Source organism: Lichenostomus cassidix, chromosome Z (genome assembly GCF_008360975.1).
Source record: "Lichenostomus cassidix isolate B80296 chromosome Z, HeHo_3.0, whole genome shotgun sequence".
In the NCBI taxonomy this organism is placed as follows: Eukaryota; Metazoa; Chordata; class Aves; order Passeriformes; family Meliphagidae; genus Lichenostomus; species Lichenostomus cassidix.
The window spans coordinates 62,842,591-62,857,230 of record NC_139511.1 but is presented as its reverse complement, the minus strand read 5'-3'; the positions used below and the strand labels follow the sequence as shown (position 1 = coordinate 62,857,230).

Here is a 14,640-nt window from a genome sequence, read left to right as displayed (position 1 = left end):
AGGCCGCCCCCTCCTCGCCCCTCGCCGGCCGCAGGTGCTGCCGCCGCCGCGGGTCCCCCGCGGAATCCGCACTGCGGGGTGTGCGGTGCGGAACCTCCGCGCAGCCCGGCCCCTGCGCGGGGGGCGGCGGTTTGACTCCCCGAAGGCCACGGCAAAGTCTCTGTAAACAGTTTCGACTTTCAGCCCTGCGCCGTGTATTTATGACTCGCGCAGTTGTCCGGAGGTATGAGATCCTCATGTCGCCGGTGCTGCGGAATTAGCGCGGCGCAGCCCGAGCGGGCGGCTGGGCAGCGCGGGGTTTGTGCGGGCGGTCTGCAGATCGCTCCCTCAGCCTCGAGCGGCTTCTCTTTCAAAATAGTCTTTGCTTCTGAAGATTTTATTTTTGGGGCGGTGGGGGAAGGCACTCGGGTACGGGATGGAGCAGCGAAACTCCCTGGAGACCAGCTAGCTCCCGGAGCTCCCGCGCCTGCACAGCGCAGAGCACTGGAGCTGCGGGACGGGGGCACCCGCCCTGGGCATGGCCGGGCGGCCGCCAAAGGTGACACCTGGCTGCGGTTTGTTTCGTATGCCCTCCGCCCCAGCTGTGCGTATGTGCGTGGTTATGGTTGTGCATTCATACTTCTGCGCACAGGCTCGTCTCTCTCTCCCGGCGCAGGCGAGCGGCCCCCAGGCAGTGCCTCTGGTGACCGCTGCCCGTCCTGGACCCCGCGGGCACGGCTGCCTGATGCAGCGGCGGCGGCCAGAGCTGCACCCCCGGGCGGAAGATGATCCGGCAGGGCGGAGAAAGAGGGGAAAGGGGCGCCAAGCCCCATCCGGACACTGCCACCGTCAGCGGCACCATGGACTGCCTGTCTCCGACTCTGCCCAATCCCCTGCGCCACCTCGTCTGCTCTATGCCACTTTCCCCTCTCCCTTTCCCGTATCCTCCTCTCTTCCCATTCATTCCCCTCGTGTAAGTCCCAGGCTCTTCAGGGAGAGGATGCAGGTGGCAAGTAGGATCAGGTCCTGCTGCATGCCCTAGGCTTTATGCACAGCTCATCCTGCACCACTTGCGCCCTCTCTGCACCCCATGGCTAGGACGGAGAGTGAGGACCTTGCATGTGGACTCCAGAGCCAGGTGTGTGCACTCAAACAACACTTGTTTGCTCTTCAGCAGTCTGAAATGTGCATAAGCCTCCAAACTCTCAGTTGTGAATGAGATCTCAGGCCAGGGGCTGTAGCACAATACAGGGGGTCACAGATATAGTGGAAGCAAGAGTTAATCCCTGTGCCCTCCAGTGGATTAGTGAAGGTTTTTGAGATATTTGTTGGAAATTTGGAGTGGTGTGCTAAATGTCATCTGGATTGGCTGCCAGAACAAATATTTCTGCAGGAGGTATCTTCTAAATTTCCATCGGATGGCAAGATGGAGAGATGAATATGGAACTTCCTGTGAAGCCCTTTGGGCAGCATGGCTTTTCTAGCACTGCAGTCATTTGACTTCTGAGGGGAAATTTCACAACTGTCTTCCACTAAACGGGGCACTTGTGATGAAGTGGTCAGCTTTTCTTGGGACCACATCCCTGTCTCTGCAGGAGCAACAGATTTACGACTCAGAAATAATATCTGAAAGAATTATTTTATTGTATTTTTTTTTTCCTTTGGGGTGTTTCTTTTCCTAACTGCCATTTGAAGAAAGAGTAATTTGCACAAAAGATATTTCTTTTAAGTACAGGAGAGTAAAATATTCCCCAAAGTTATCTACTTTATAAATATTAAACAGTATTATACATAAATGTAAATGTTCACTTAAAAGTAATCCTAACTTTTTTCAGTACAGACAGTCCAGTGATAGACACTTGGGATAAAATTTTCCGAAGTTCAGCTTCTTTGTGGGCAACAAATGGGACAATGACAGAACAATCTGTTGAAAAGAACCAGGGTATATGGTACCTGTACAATAAAGACACAGGCATCTGATAAATGCATATTTATACATGTATGCACACCAGAAGGGGACAGGAGAAGGCATTACAAGAAGCAGTGCTTGGTTTGGCTCAGCGATACCGTTCAGGTTGTGCTGTCTCTGTTACAAAATTATCTACGTGTTATTGTGAGATGGGCGATGGATGCAAGTGCTGTGTGCACTGAGTGCTGTGTGCACAAGAAGTCATTCCTGGCTCCCAACCTGAGCAGACCAGAGGAATGGATACAACATGGTGCCTCCATTAAAAGATGGGGACTTAGAAATGCTGAAATGAATGCCTTGGTTACACCGTTTATAGTGACACAGAGTCCTAACATTTTAAGTGAAAGGTCATTAACCAAAACTTTACTGCACATACTGGACAAAATGAGCTCAACACATTATTCTTTTGCATGGATTTGTCAGTGCAAAGCCACTAATTTTCTTTACATAACATAAGGTAATGAAGCCAAGACAGAGATTGTTCATCTATAATACTGCAGGAGTTTATTTTTCCTTGCTATTAAAAACTGCTGAAAGCCCATTTTTTAGCTTATGTGTTATTTATCTCACGTGAACCGGAGTGAAAGGAAATGTTAGGCAGATGTCTTAGCTGCACTAATAGGATGGTTGAAATAAATGGAAAGCAAACCTGCTAGTTCTTAATCACAAAATAATGTGATTTTTTTGAACCTGCCTCTCCCTGTGCTGCCGGTGCAAATCTCATGGTAAGGAGGGTTACTGAGAGCCTTGCACACTCTTTCTTCATGGAAAGCAAAGTAGCTGCTGAAAGATTTCCACAGTTCTATTAAAAGCTAGCAAAAGCTACAAAACCTTCAGAATTGATTATATTTTCCCATAGAGATCATGAAAGTGTTTAGGAGCTGCTTGAGATAGAACTCTTTTTGGTGAAGAAAAAAAAAAGAATGTCTGCTGTCAGGAAAAAAAAAAACCAGTAAGAGAAAAATGACCCATTCAGACCTAAATAAAGTGTGTCTTTACATTGTAAAGGTTGCCTCTTTTAAAACAAGGTAAAAAGCTGCTTGACATTATGCAGTATGGTCTCATTTTTTGTTTATATGTGTCAGTGTGATGTATAGATCTCTTAAGATGTCAAGCGCTCCATACTGTAATTTCTAAGTTACCTTTGAAATATGAAACATGACTTCCTAGTCAGAGTATGACTGCTCAGGCAGTAAGTGGTGGTTTCTTTGGTATTAGTAACAGAGGAGACCATGCTGTTGCTGAAGCAAGTGCCCTTGGAAGTCATCTGAGTACCAGGAATATACACCAAGTGGCTGCATGCCTGGGGAAGCAGCTGTGTTTTGGGCCACAGCTGCCTGATCCTGTGTGATGTCAAATGCTCTTGGTCATCTCTAGGCACGTAGGAGATCCCTGCAGCATTTGGCCACTGCATGAAACAGCTTTGAGCATTCACTGCCTTTCTTTATTTAAGAAGATTTGTAGTGAATTCATTGTTCTGGGGACATGGGTGGCTGTTCTGCTCTGCACTGACATGCAACACTGGACTGCCAGTCCTGCATCCCATGGGACATGTATTATGGTGACTTAACTGGTGGGCAAGGGGTGAGACAGTGATTTGGGTAAGAACTAGAGTGAAAAGTGGCAGTTGCCTGGGTAGGGCAGGTCTGTTGGGGCCTATTGAGGTGCCCACTGTGTGCTGGAGCCCAGACTACCTGCTCAAGCAATCTAGTTACAGTTATCTCTAATTGCTGTGTTTATTAGAATTGTTATGAGCCAGTGCCAAGGTCTGTTCTTTAGCCTGGGGGCTAACTGTTGCCTTTTGACCACATCATTCTCACTCCCACCAGAGAGGGTGGCTGCAGGGCGTGGCTCCTGGTCCCTGTGGACTTGTGCATCCATGTGGGATGATGTTACCTGGGACAGCATGGGTCCCAGCATGCCAGTGACTCTTGTGCCAGAGTGATAGCATCAGTGGTTGGGCCTGGCAGCATCTCTGCAGTGTTTATTTTCCTGGGATAGGTGCAGCCAGCGTGTCTGCACGTGCTTCAGGCAGACCTCCCAGTGCAATAGAAACAAGTCCTAAGCAAGGGCTCTTCTCTTGATGTGGCGTGAGAAGGGGAGAAGATCCCATATTTCTGAAGCTGGTGTGAGATGTGGCAAATAGGGCTTAAGAGCAGCCCTCTCTCTTCTTTTGATTGATTTGAAACTCGCAGAACTTTATTGTAGATACCTACTTGGATTGTTTAACTCGTATATTTATAGGTGAAGTTTAATATGCCATGGGGAACAATGTAAGCAAATTGTGTTTAACAGCTCATCTGGGCAGTGTCCTGTGCCCAAATTCCCCCCATAGCTGAAGTTCCTTTATTCTTTACGAGCCATTTTCCAGGGAAATACCAACAGATCATGCAAAGCTTTTCTGCTAAAGCCTTTCATGCAGTAGCTCTCTAGCAGAAAGACACTCAAAGGACTAAGGAATCATGATCTCATGACCTATTCTAGTTGCATACTTCGAAGTGGAGCCTGATAAGAGAGTGTTTAAAACTTGCTAATTAACAGCAATTGCAACAGCTGTCACATGCTGCTACTGTTTTAATTGGCATTAATCACAGCTGCATCTGCATTATGCTGCCACTGGGATTCTGGTGTATTTAATCTCAGAATGTGGCACCTTCTGAGAGATTATGAGATCATAAAAACATGAGGGCAACATATTTGTCGGGGTTGAAGGTCACTAATCTATGCTGAAAGCAGCCAAGAGGAGCAAGCCATACAAAGGGACAACTGGAACAAGCAGGGACACTTTGCAAAAGTGGTGAGCATTACTGTTTGCATTCTCTCTCCCAAAGGTTTTTCATGTATTTCTGAATTTGAGTTCTGCTGTCAGGTGTTGGCCCAAGGAAGGTCTTTTAGAACTGTTCATTAGCTTGTAAATTCTGCCAGAATAAGCTGCTACCCCCCCTCCCCCCCCAAAACCCCATAAACCAAACCTCATCAGATTTTATGAGATAATGAGCAGAAGCTTGGTTCTTTTGGATCAAGATCTATCTTAGCCTGTTTCTAAGGTAGGAGGAAGCATCTGAGTAGTCTGACTGATTGTGGTGCATTCAGCAGAGTATTTAGCTGTTTGCTTGTGGCAGATTTGCAGCTGTAACTGTGTTGTCCTTGTAAGCCACTGGAATGTCAGATAGCAGTGGTTACCCCTAGCCCTGGTGGTTAGGCAGATGTTTCTGTTAGGATGAGCAGAGACACATTGTAACTGGGATTGGTTAGGAGAACAACTGGTCTATAAATCTCCAGCTCCTTGCTTATACGTACATAATTATCTAGAGATAATTAACTGATTCTTTTTCTTCTCCTTGCAAATGTGGGGTTATGGCAGTGTTTTATTTATTTATTTATTTATTTATTTATTTATTTTTAATAAATTGGTTATAATATGTGCTGGCCACATAGCTTGTATTGCTTCAACATGCTGGCTTACATTGGAAAAACTTCACTGCTACTGAAACTAGAAACATTTGTTTGGTCTCTGTGTTCAGAAAGATGCATTTATGATTACATTTTAACAGAGCAGAAAACTTATGTCTTGTTACAAATTCAGAGAAAATAGCTCGCAGGCAAAAGAAGCATAACAATAACTTTTAGAGCAGTGAACTTACCCATGTGAATATCTTCAGCAGCTAGAAAAATAAGTTCTTAAAACTTGGGGCTATAGTCTGGGACGAAAATGCAAACTGACACATTTTATTTATACCAGGCTTCTTTTAAAATCTCTCAGTAGGAGCATTTTAACTTGTTTTTCATGAAATCTATGCTTGAATTGTGCATAGACCTCTCTCTCCCTTAGCAAGGAAATGTGTGGGGGACTGAACCATGATCTTTCCTACACCTCTGAGTTCTCCGTACTTCGTAGGACTCAAAAGTGAAATGATGTATGTGATCTTCAAAGAAGTTCATCTGAAGATTAGGTTTAGGATCTCAGTTCAGAGTAAAAGTGAAACATTGACTTTGAGCCAAGGATGGTTAGCACACTTAGTTAAGTGTAAGCTTCTCGCAGAATTGGTTACTGAATCTTTGGATGTATCGTCACGAACTTATGTTTTCACTGTTTTTGTGCAGGGCGAGGTAGGATGCTAGGATGCTGCTAGGTTTCATGGATAACTGTTGCTAAAGTTTCTTAAAAGGTTTCAAGGTATCTGCTCTCTCAGCCCTATGAAAGTTGATACAAAATCATTCTTGGAAACGATATCTGCAGTTCCTACTCCAGCAATACTTCTTTGACTTCATTGTGACAATTTCCTGAGTAACCAGTCAGTGGGGTGCTGCTGGATGAGGGATAGCTCCAGTTTGTGCAAAAGCTATTTCCTGTACAAAATTATTATTGCCTTTAGTCAAATCAACTCCTTGCTTCCCATTCATCTCTTTGCAGATTGTTTCCCAACATCACTCTTGCCATAAAATATCTCACCTGTACTCGGAGTGTCTGCATCAGTGCTTGGGGGAATGGAAATGAGAAATGGAAACTAAGAGAAATCCTTTGTTTTTGTAAGAAGAAATCCACTCTTGTGCAGGAATAATGATTATGTAATTATTAGGTCAGATCCCAAGGAATTAATTTTTCTGGAAATGGGTAAAGGGGTAATTTCCCTACAGCCTTTCTTAATTATGTTTCCCTTTGTGTTTTTCTTCTAGGACCTTTAGAAAGGAACTGGGGAAAAACTGGCAGGTCTCCTCATGAAGGACATGTGATATTATGGTGGGCACTGTTAAAGGCTGTTTGTTTAGATAAATTAATTATTTTCTTGGCATTTTAAAAGCCAAACTTGTATTTTTAAAGTGAGGATGAATGTTTGCTTTGTTCATTCAGAAATAAACCCCAGAATCATCTTTTGCTATAGGAATTGGGGCCATATGTCAGAGCAGTAAAACATGTGAGGAAAATCTGGGGAAGATTTAATCAAGGTACCTTTTGACATCAAGCCAGTTTATCCCAAAACATCAACAGAATCCTTAATTCAGAAACAATTCCAAGGTACCAAACTGTCTGTTCCTGAAATAAAAGAGTATTCACTTTCTGACAACCCTGGACACAAGCCCAATTCTGGTCCCAGTCTCTGTCAAAATTTCAGTGATGTTTTGCTCCATCAATGCTCCTTCATACTTGATTGTTTAGGATGGCCACAGCAGCTCTCACCTTTCCATACTGCAACCTTTCCTGTTTCACTCTCTCCGGGTGCTGCAAGCATCACCTCCCACCCACTGTTAGTGACCCTTCCACTGCTTCTCACCTCTCACTGTATAGGTTCTCTTCTGTGCTTAAAACCCATTGTCTCCTCATCTGCCACCCAGTCTTTAGTCTTCAATTCTTCAATTGTTCTCATCAGACACATGAAGGACTTGTGCCTGGGTGCCAGCAGGGGTCTTGTTGGGGCCACCTGGTCCTTGGGTCATGGGAGCAGAGGGTACAGGCACCAGGAAGTGGTCCTCGCTGCTCACAGATCCAGCACTTACCTCTCTGCTGGCCATATGAAACAAAGCACTAATTTAAACAAAACCAAAAAACCAACACCCATGCTCTGGCCCCACCTTCCCCCAAATAAAAAGGAAAACCAAACCCAAGATGCTGAAACGCTCTTCCTAAACAAAAAAGAAAGAAAAAGAGGTCCCAAACTCAAAGAACTGTTTGGTACTGAATCTCTCGAACACATAATTTCATCTCTGTTCCCTTGACAGAAATTCCAATAGTCCTTAGCACATTCCCCACTTTTTACCAAGGTGGCTACAGATGTTAATGGGTTTTCTCACTTTCTTGTTTGTTTGTTTTGTTTTGTTTTTTGTTTTTATTTTTTTTATAGGGGAGAAGGACCAGAGGAATGGAATTAGGATAAATACACACGGATTCTTAGCTCTGATCCTCTTGAACCCTCTTACCCCTTTGATGTTGCTTTGTTTTGGGAAATTCCCAGTGAGAGGTGTTAGGAGAGGTATTGTGAGTTACCCTCCTCCACCTACTTTTTGTCGGGCAGCTTAGGTGCCCAAGTGAGAAGTAACTTTATCAGATGCCTTTTCAGTATTTCATGGAGGGTACAGCCCCTCCAGAGGGAAATCTGGCCTACGTAAGAGAGGAGCAGCAGTTTTATGAATCATCACTGGTGGAAAACAGAGGTGACCAGTCTCATAAAAGACGTATTTCTGCTAAACAAGCTTGGATGAGAGCAGGTCTATAGGATGGGAGCAGGGTAGGGAGGACCTGTTTTCTGATGCTAGGATATACCTTGGCAGGAGTCCTCAGAGGCTTGTTTTTCACACACAGCATTTTCTGTGTTCTGGCCTGGCAGCTATAAACACTTGCATCTGTACAGGAACACACACACTTGACTCTCAGTGCCCTGTGGTTCTGAAAGCCCTTCCCTCACTCCCCAAAACTTCCACTGCTGGGAATGACTTTCCCACCTAATTTCTGAGGTATTTCTGGCCTATGTTTTCCCTCTACTGAGCAGTGCTCTGGGATGAATGCTACTCTTGTCCAGCCCTTGCTGTTGTGCATACATTGCACACACATATGCAACATATAGATAGATATTCCTTCCTCCTTAATTCCCCAGAGCACAAAGGCCAGAGGGACTTAGTTGTGCTTCTTCTGGTCTCAATTCTGCCAGGTTTTCTTGGCAGAAAATTTACAGGCAGCTTCTCAAAGAAGAAGATGTGGCCTAAGGAGAAATATGGATCTTGGCTTGTTTCCTGGCTCCAGGGGAAAGGCAGCACAGGTGCATGGGAAAATGCAAGGGCAAAGGCACTGAGTACAGTAGAAAGTATTTAAGGATCACCAAGTTTAATGAGTTATTGCAAAGCTGATGACACCTTAGAAGACGAATGCTAATAGTAGCGTTATGAGTGTGCAATCTCTCAGGTAAGGTTCCTTGGGATGTCATCACCTGTCTGATGGGCAAAGGGAAAAGAAATGCCTTCATCTTGCAACAGCTGCACTCCCAATAACTGGCTGTACAGCCACCAAAGCTGAAACAAACTCTGCATTTTTCTGTCTGCTCTCTGAGTTTCTACTGCAGATTGTGCTGACTAGGAAATGAGAAACACATGGGACTAGTTCACCCCCTTGGCTTCATCACAGCTATATCTGTTTTCCTGCAAGATTTAGAGTTAACTTGGCACACACAATTTTAACAGTCCTGCATGCAAGAGTTTTTGTGTGACTTGCAATCTGTGAAGAGGGAGAGTGACTGCAAAGATAATGTTCTGTCTGAAATGGCTGATTAGTTTCTGGAAGTTATCTGATAATTTGGTTAATTTTCAGATTGACAGCAAGTTTTTACTGTCATCTGTGGTCATTAATGATAATATTAAATCCTACTGTAAAACATGGTAAGCAGCTGTATTCCTGGTATTTTACTTGGGAAGACACCTAATCCTAGACTTCTGCATAGTGAATAAGCCTGTAATTAAGCCCCTGAAATGTGGAAAATTGAAAAGTCTCTAATGACTCAGTTTAGACTGACAGCACGAGGAGCCTTGGACAGTGTTCAGAGGAGCTGGCTCCTATTTGCTGTGGGTTACATTTATTACTCTGACTTCCAGGACTTCCCCCACTTTGGGAACATTTTTTTTTTCTGCACTGAATGTGGAAAATCTTGCAGCCCCTTGACTGACGATCCTTGCTCACCCGAGCACCTTCATCCCCCTGACGCCTTTCAGGTTCGCCTTAGGGGTCACTCTTCAGGTTATTGTGTGCCTTCTAGGCTTCTGCTTTTACATCTGTTCATGCTTTTCCCAGGAAAATTTTGTGTTTTGATGTGGTATTAAATGTTATTTGTAAGCTGCTTTGTTTTAAAATTCTTATTCTTTCTCTATGCTGTATCAGGGACTAGATGATCTGGAAACTTACTCTCGACTACATTTCCAGCAATTGCTTTGGAATATGCACTCTTTTCCACGTCTTCTCTTTCTGATGCTGTCTCTTAAGGATCTTTACCAGAGAAGCATAGTTGCAGGAGGAAGAATGAATGTTTGAGTCATTGTTTTTTCCTGGGATGAACTCTGATTTTAACCTTTTCAGAAATATCAGCACGGTGTTTCCTGGACCTGCAAGTCTTCCATTTGAAATACTTGATTATGTATTTGTCTCACCTTGGAATGTTGTAGTAAATTGAGCTGGCTGAAGTGTCTTCCTTACATTACAATAGTAAATTCTTTTATTAGATATTTTTAAATTATATTCAGTATCTGATAATGTTTGCAAGTCAAGCATGCATTACATCTCTTACCTGCTGCTTTAGGAGATTTAAGTAGTAGTTTTTGTACGGAAGCATTGTGATAAAACATAAATATCAAAGCAAGTAAAATAAAATTCAAAACAAAATTAAGGAGTTCTCTTAGCTAATGACAAAAAGTATCTTTAGACTTCTTAGTGGACATTTTCTTTAGACTGACATGAATTAAAAGTTATTTTGCCAGTGCACCTTTCCCTGACAGCAGTGTGTTTGTAGGCACTTTTAACTGCAATGCCTCTAATGTTAGTTGACTGCGCAGAAAAAAATTGCCATAATTTGTTTTGCACATGTTTCCAGGGCTCCACCAGCCACTACTGAATACTACACTACATCTTTGCTTACATTTGGTTTCAGTATTTGCTTTGAGGTAATTTGCTTTCCACAGACTCTATGAAGCCCTTCAGAGTTTGAACCTGAGCTCTTTCTCTGTCTGTGCAGTCTGGTCACACCTTTCCTTCTCCAAAGGGCCAGCAGATAGTAGCCTGCTTGTCTCACCCGCTCATAAATTTATGCAGACTGGGCAGCTGCTACTTCATCCCTGAAAGTCCCTGCCCAAAGATGCCAGAGATACTGCTGCCCTTTCACTCTGTAAATCAGAACTGAAAGCTCATTTCCCACAGGACTCTCATCTGTCAGCTGGCCACTGCATGCCGAGCTATTCTATTGTGGATCATTTGGAAAGCATCTCTTGGCCCTGTTCCTCAGAGGGACTGAGAGCCCCCCCTTGTCCATGAACTCTGTTGAGGGGTAAGACGGCTTTGCAGGGTAGAGCCTGTACATGTCACAGGCCGAGATGCTCTGTGCTGCAAGGGGTGGCAGGTTTCCCACTGATCTGAAGAGGAGCAGGACTAAATTGTTCCACTGTGTTTTGCTTAAAAAACCAAAGGTCGTTTGTGATCAGGATGTTTTAAGAGAAAATATCTATTAAAGGAAAAAAGTGTTCCATTGCTGGGCACAGGTGACCAGATAATGCAGTCCAGGAGTTTGATTAAAATAGCTTTTCTATTTTTAAGGCAATTCCTTTAAAAGAATGTTTGACTTTTGTGTAGGTGATAAAATCCTGAAAACCTCTCAGGACAGCACTTGGTTTTTGTTTTCCTTATGATAGGACAGTAACTATCATGCTTATAGGCTTTCAAAGCATCTCTGCTCTGAAATAAACCTACTGGACTAAATACGTTCATTTGGATGAAACATATTTTTGAGCACTTAAGTTTTAGTCATTAAATAGAAAACCTGATGCAAACTGACCTTTAACTCTCAATTGATTCCAAGCTGTTAGAAATTCAACAATTACGTTTCCAGGGACAATGTGAATTGCTGGGAGTTCTGTACTTAAATTACAGAATAACGCACATGCTTACACATGTGCTCCCCACCCGAGAAATGCACAGGCGTGCAGACAGGAGCCTGGTAAAGCCATAGGAGTTGCAGGATGGATTTTGTTGAGAGGTGTAGTTCCCAATACGGTGAGTTTGTTTATTCCTTCTGCAACAAGTCAAAACAGTTTTGGTAACACTGTCGGCATGCCACTGCTGCTGTTCACAGCAGGAATAAACATCACCTGAAGGGCATGAGAGAGACTGCCATGCCCCACTGCTGTGGGAAGCAGGATTCTCTGTTTTCTTTGCAGGAAGAGCACTGGAATTCTCATCCTGGGCCAGGCTTCTCTTACTGTATGAAGACATAGGAAGGAGATGAGCTAGATCATGTAGCTGCTGCTAGGATATTGTCTGCTTATGTATTTAACAATACTATAATACAATAATTATAAGAATATTTTTTGTGTGTTTTAAGAGAGAATTCATTCACTTTCAGAGTTACCAGTCAGACCTTGAATGCTGGCCCTGGAGAGTGTGCTAGAGAAACTGGGGCTCTTGATATTGGCTGTGGTCATTAGCCCTTGGTTCACATCAAGCTTTCCTGCCAGAAAAGCTCTGTTTCAAAAATACATTAGCTTAGATTCTTTTTTGAGCAGAAACCTTAACTTCTGGTGGATTTGAAATGTTATACCACCAGCAATCATAATATCTTAATCAATCATTTTACATTGTGATGAAAAATTCTTGAAGGAAAGGAGAAATGAAAAGTAAAAAGAAGCTCCATTTAGATATGAGCAGTGTCTGCAGTGAGAGATCTGCATTTCGATCAACTCCATATACAGAGAGAACCCTTCTGAAGACAACCTGTGAGAGGTATTGAGTCTAGATGCTGAAAAGAGCTGTTTTGAAAAATTGACTTTTTTCTTTTCAAGTTTGCTAGAGGTGCAGTATCACTTTATATATAGGACCTTGAATTACTGGGACCAAATATTCAGTCTGAAGTGATCATTTATACCGTACAGAAATTTGCGTTAGGTTTGTAGTGAGAGATTTCCACTTTCATTTGCAACTATCTTGAAGTAAATTCTTATCTGCATCTGGAGCTTGGTGTGCTTAGACATGATGCTGCCTGTGCAAACAGTGATTTGTGTGTTTTGTTTCCTCCCCATGGCAGGGGAAGCTGGTGCTTGAAAACTTGACTCTTAATTAAATGCTGATGCAATTTGAATTTTGTCCCTTCAAACAGTCTCATTGTGGGTGTGGAGGAAATATTTTTTTACTTTTGTGTGTTAAAAGCACCAAAAAGTATGCTGAGTTTTGCAACATGGCAAAGATGCTGCAGGTGGATACAGGCAGAGAGGGAAAAAAAGGAGAAAACAAAGAAGTGGAGAGAGCAGTACCATGGCTTCAGATACCATAGTCATTCTGTTTCAGTCCCCTTGGCATGAGAAAAGCCAGAGCTAGAGTAGCTTGTCTGGAAGGAGAGAAGGGAGATGTCAGAGAAGGGGCATGCTGGCAGTACAGCTGGAATGGGTGTGAGGTGCGACTAGAGCACAAGGCCAAGCTGGACTGGGCAGGGGGCTTCCTGTCTAGCCACAGAAATGTTAGTGGGGCTCGTGGATCCATTCTACTACAATTTTTTATATTTGTGAGTATTTTTGCTCCCAAGTCAATGACTTTGGAGGGAAAAATAAAACTGCACTTGAATGTTTCCTACTAGACCCTAGAAGATGTTTCCCTCATCACCCTGGGAGTAGGAGGTGATGCCATGATCCACTAGAAATTTTATTTCTTTTCTCTTATGTGCCCAACCTTGGTGCTGCTGAGAGCCTGGCTAGAGCAGAAAATAGCCCAGGATAGTTCCTAAAGAGGAAGATGGGCAAGGGAGGAGTGCTCTGGTGGGCAGACAGTGTGGTTTTTCACCACCCTGGAGGCTGTGAAATGAAGCTCTGTGAGGTGAGTGATCTCAGACAAGGTTGCAACATCCTTGTACCAGAGGATATTAATCTAAATTCTGCTTTGCCTTCATATAAACTATTCCCCTCTGGAGCAGCTTGCACTGCTGCAGCTACACATTTTGTTTCACAGACCCCAGACTGTCAAGCAACCTCTCACAAGCATGCGTTGAGCTCATCTGATTGAGCTACATGTGTTTACTTTGTTATAGGTCAACCACTTGAGCCTACCCTCAAGATGAACTTAATGTTTGCAGAGGAAGGGCAGCAGCTATGTAGTACTGGAACAGGCAGAAAACAGAACATAGCTTTGAACAATGGGAAAAATGCTGTCCATCTAAAATAAGTATTTTATTGCATGTGAGCATATACACCTATAGAACAAAAGTTACCCCGCTCTTCTGTGGTGTTTGACCAGAATATAGAAAACTGGTAGGCAAAATAGAAATTTTTCTGTGCCAATTTTGCATAAAGCTTGAAATAAGATATCTACTAAGAAGCACGAATCTGGTGAATATTAAAAAAAAAAATGGAGAAAAGCACAAATAAGTGTTATTTTGTCTCTGAAAAATATATGTATATATGTGTACATATTTCTCTGAATATGCCTAAGATTTCCATCTGCTTAACTGCTTTACCTGCAGAGGCTGATTGTGACCATGAACCAGGGAGAGAAGGGTGAACTCAGTGATGGCAAACCTTTCTTGGCGATAAACCTAACTGAAAATACAAATAAAATTTATTATGTGTCTAAATTAAATTTGGGATAACTGTAAGACTGTTTTGTTGTTTGTTTTTAATGCCAGAAGAATAGTAGCAAGAGCTTTGGTATGACTTACAATGTTGTACACAAAAAACCTGAATAAAACTCTGGTCTTAATAACACAGACCCATTTGTTCTAAAATGTTGCTGTTTTGACTTGGTGAGAGAGTGTCTGTTTGATTAAGCCTTTCTGCTAATTTTCATCTCCTGGGATTTTAAATGGAAGATCCAAACTGAGCCACTACATTGACTAGTTTTCTCGTAATTAAAATCACAGAGCTTATTAGTGCAAACAGACATTCAAGCTCTTTCTATAAAAACTAGCGCAAGGATAAACACTGCTCTCCCTGGTAGCTTTTATTATTTGCATCCTAGCTTTACA

The 14,640-nt window shown here is 43.0% G+C and overlaps 1 long non-coding RNA gene across 2 annotated transcripts; it reads left to right on the top strand.

Annotated features, from left to right (window-relative positions):
* The first annotated feature begins 2,947 nt into the window (after positions 1 to 2,947).
* LOC146425064 (uncharacterized) lies at positions 2,948 to 6,978 on the top strand. 2 transcript variants are annotated; one of them, XR_014846701.1, is made up of 3 exons: positions 2,948 to 4,745; positions 6,626 to 6,689; positions 6,832 to 6,978. It is a non-coding gene; the product is annotated as an uncharacterized LOC146425064 (long non-coding RNA). The 2 variants fall into 2 exon arrangements; XR_014846700.1 differs by having other exon boundaries at positions 6,801 to 6,978.
* Positions 6,979 to 14,640: the final 7,662 nt, after the last annotated feature.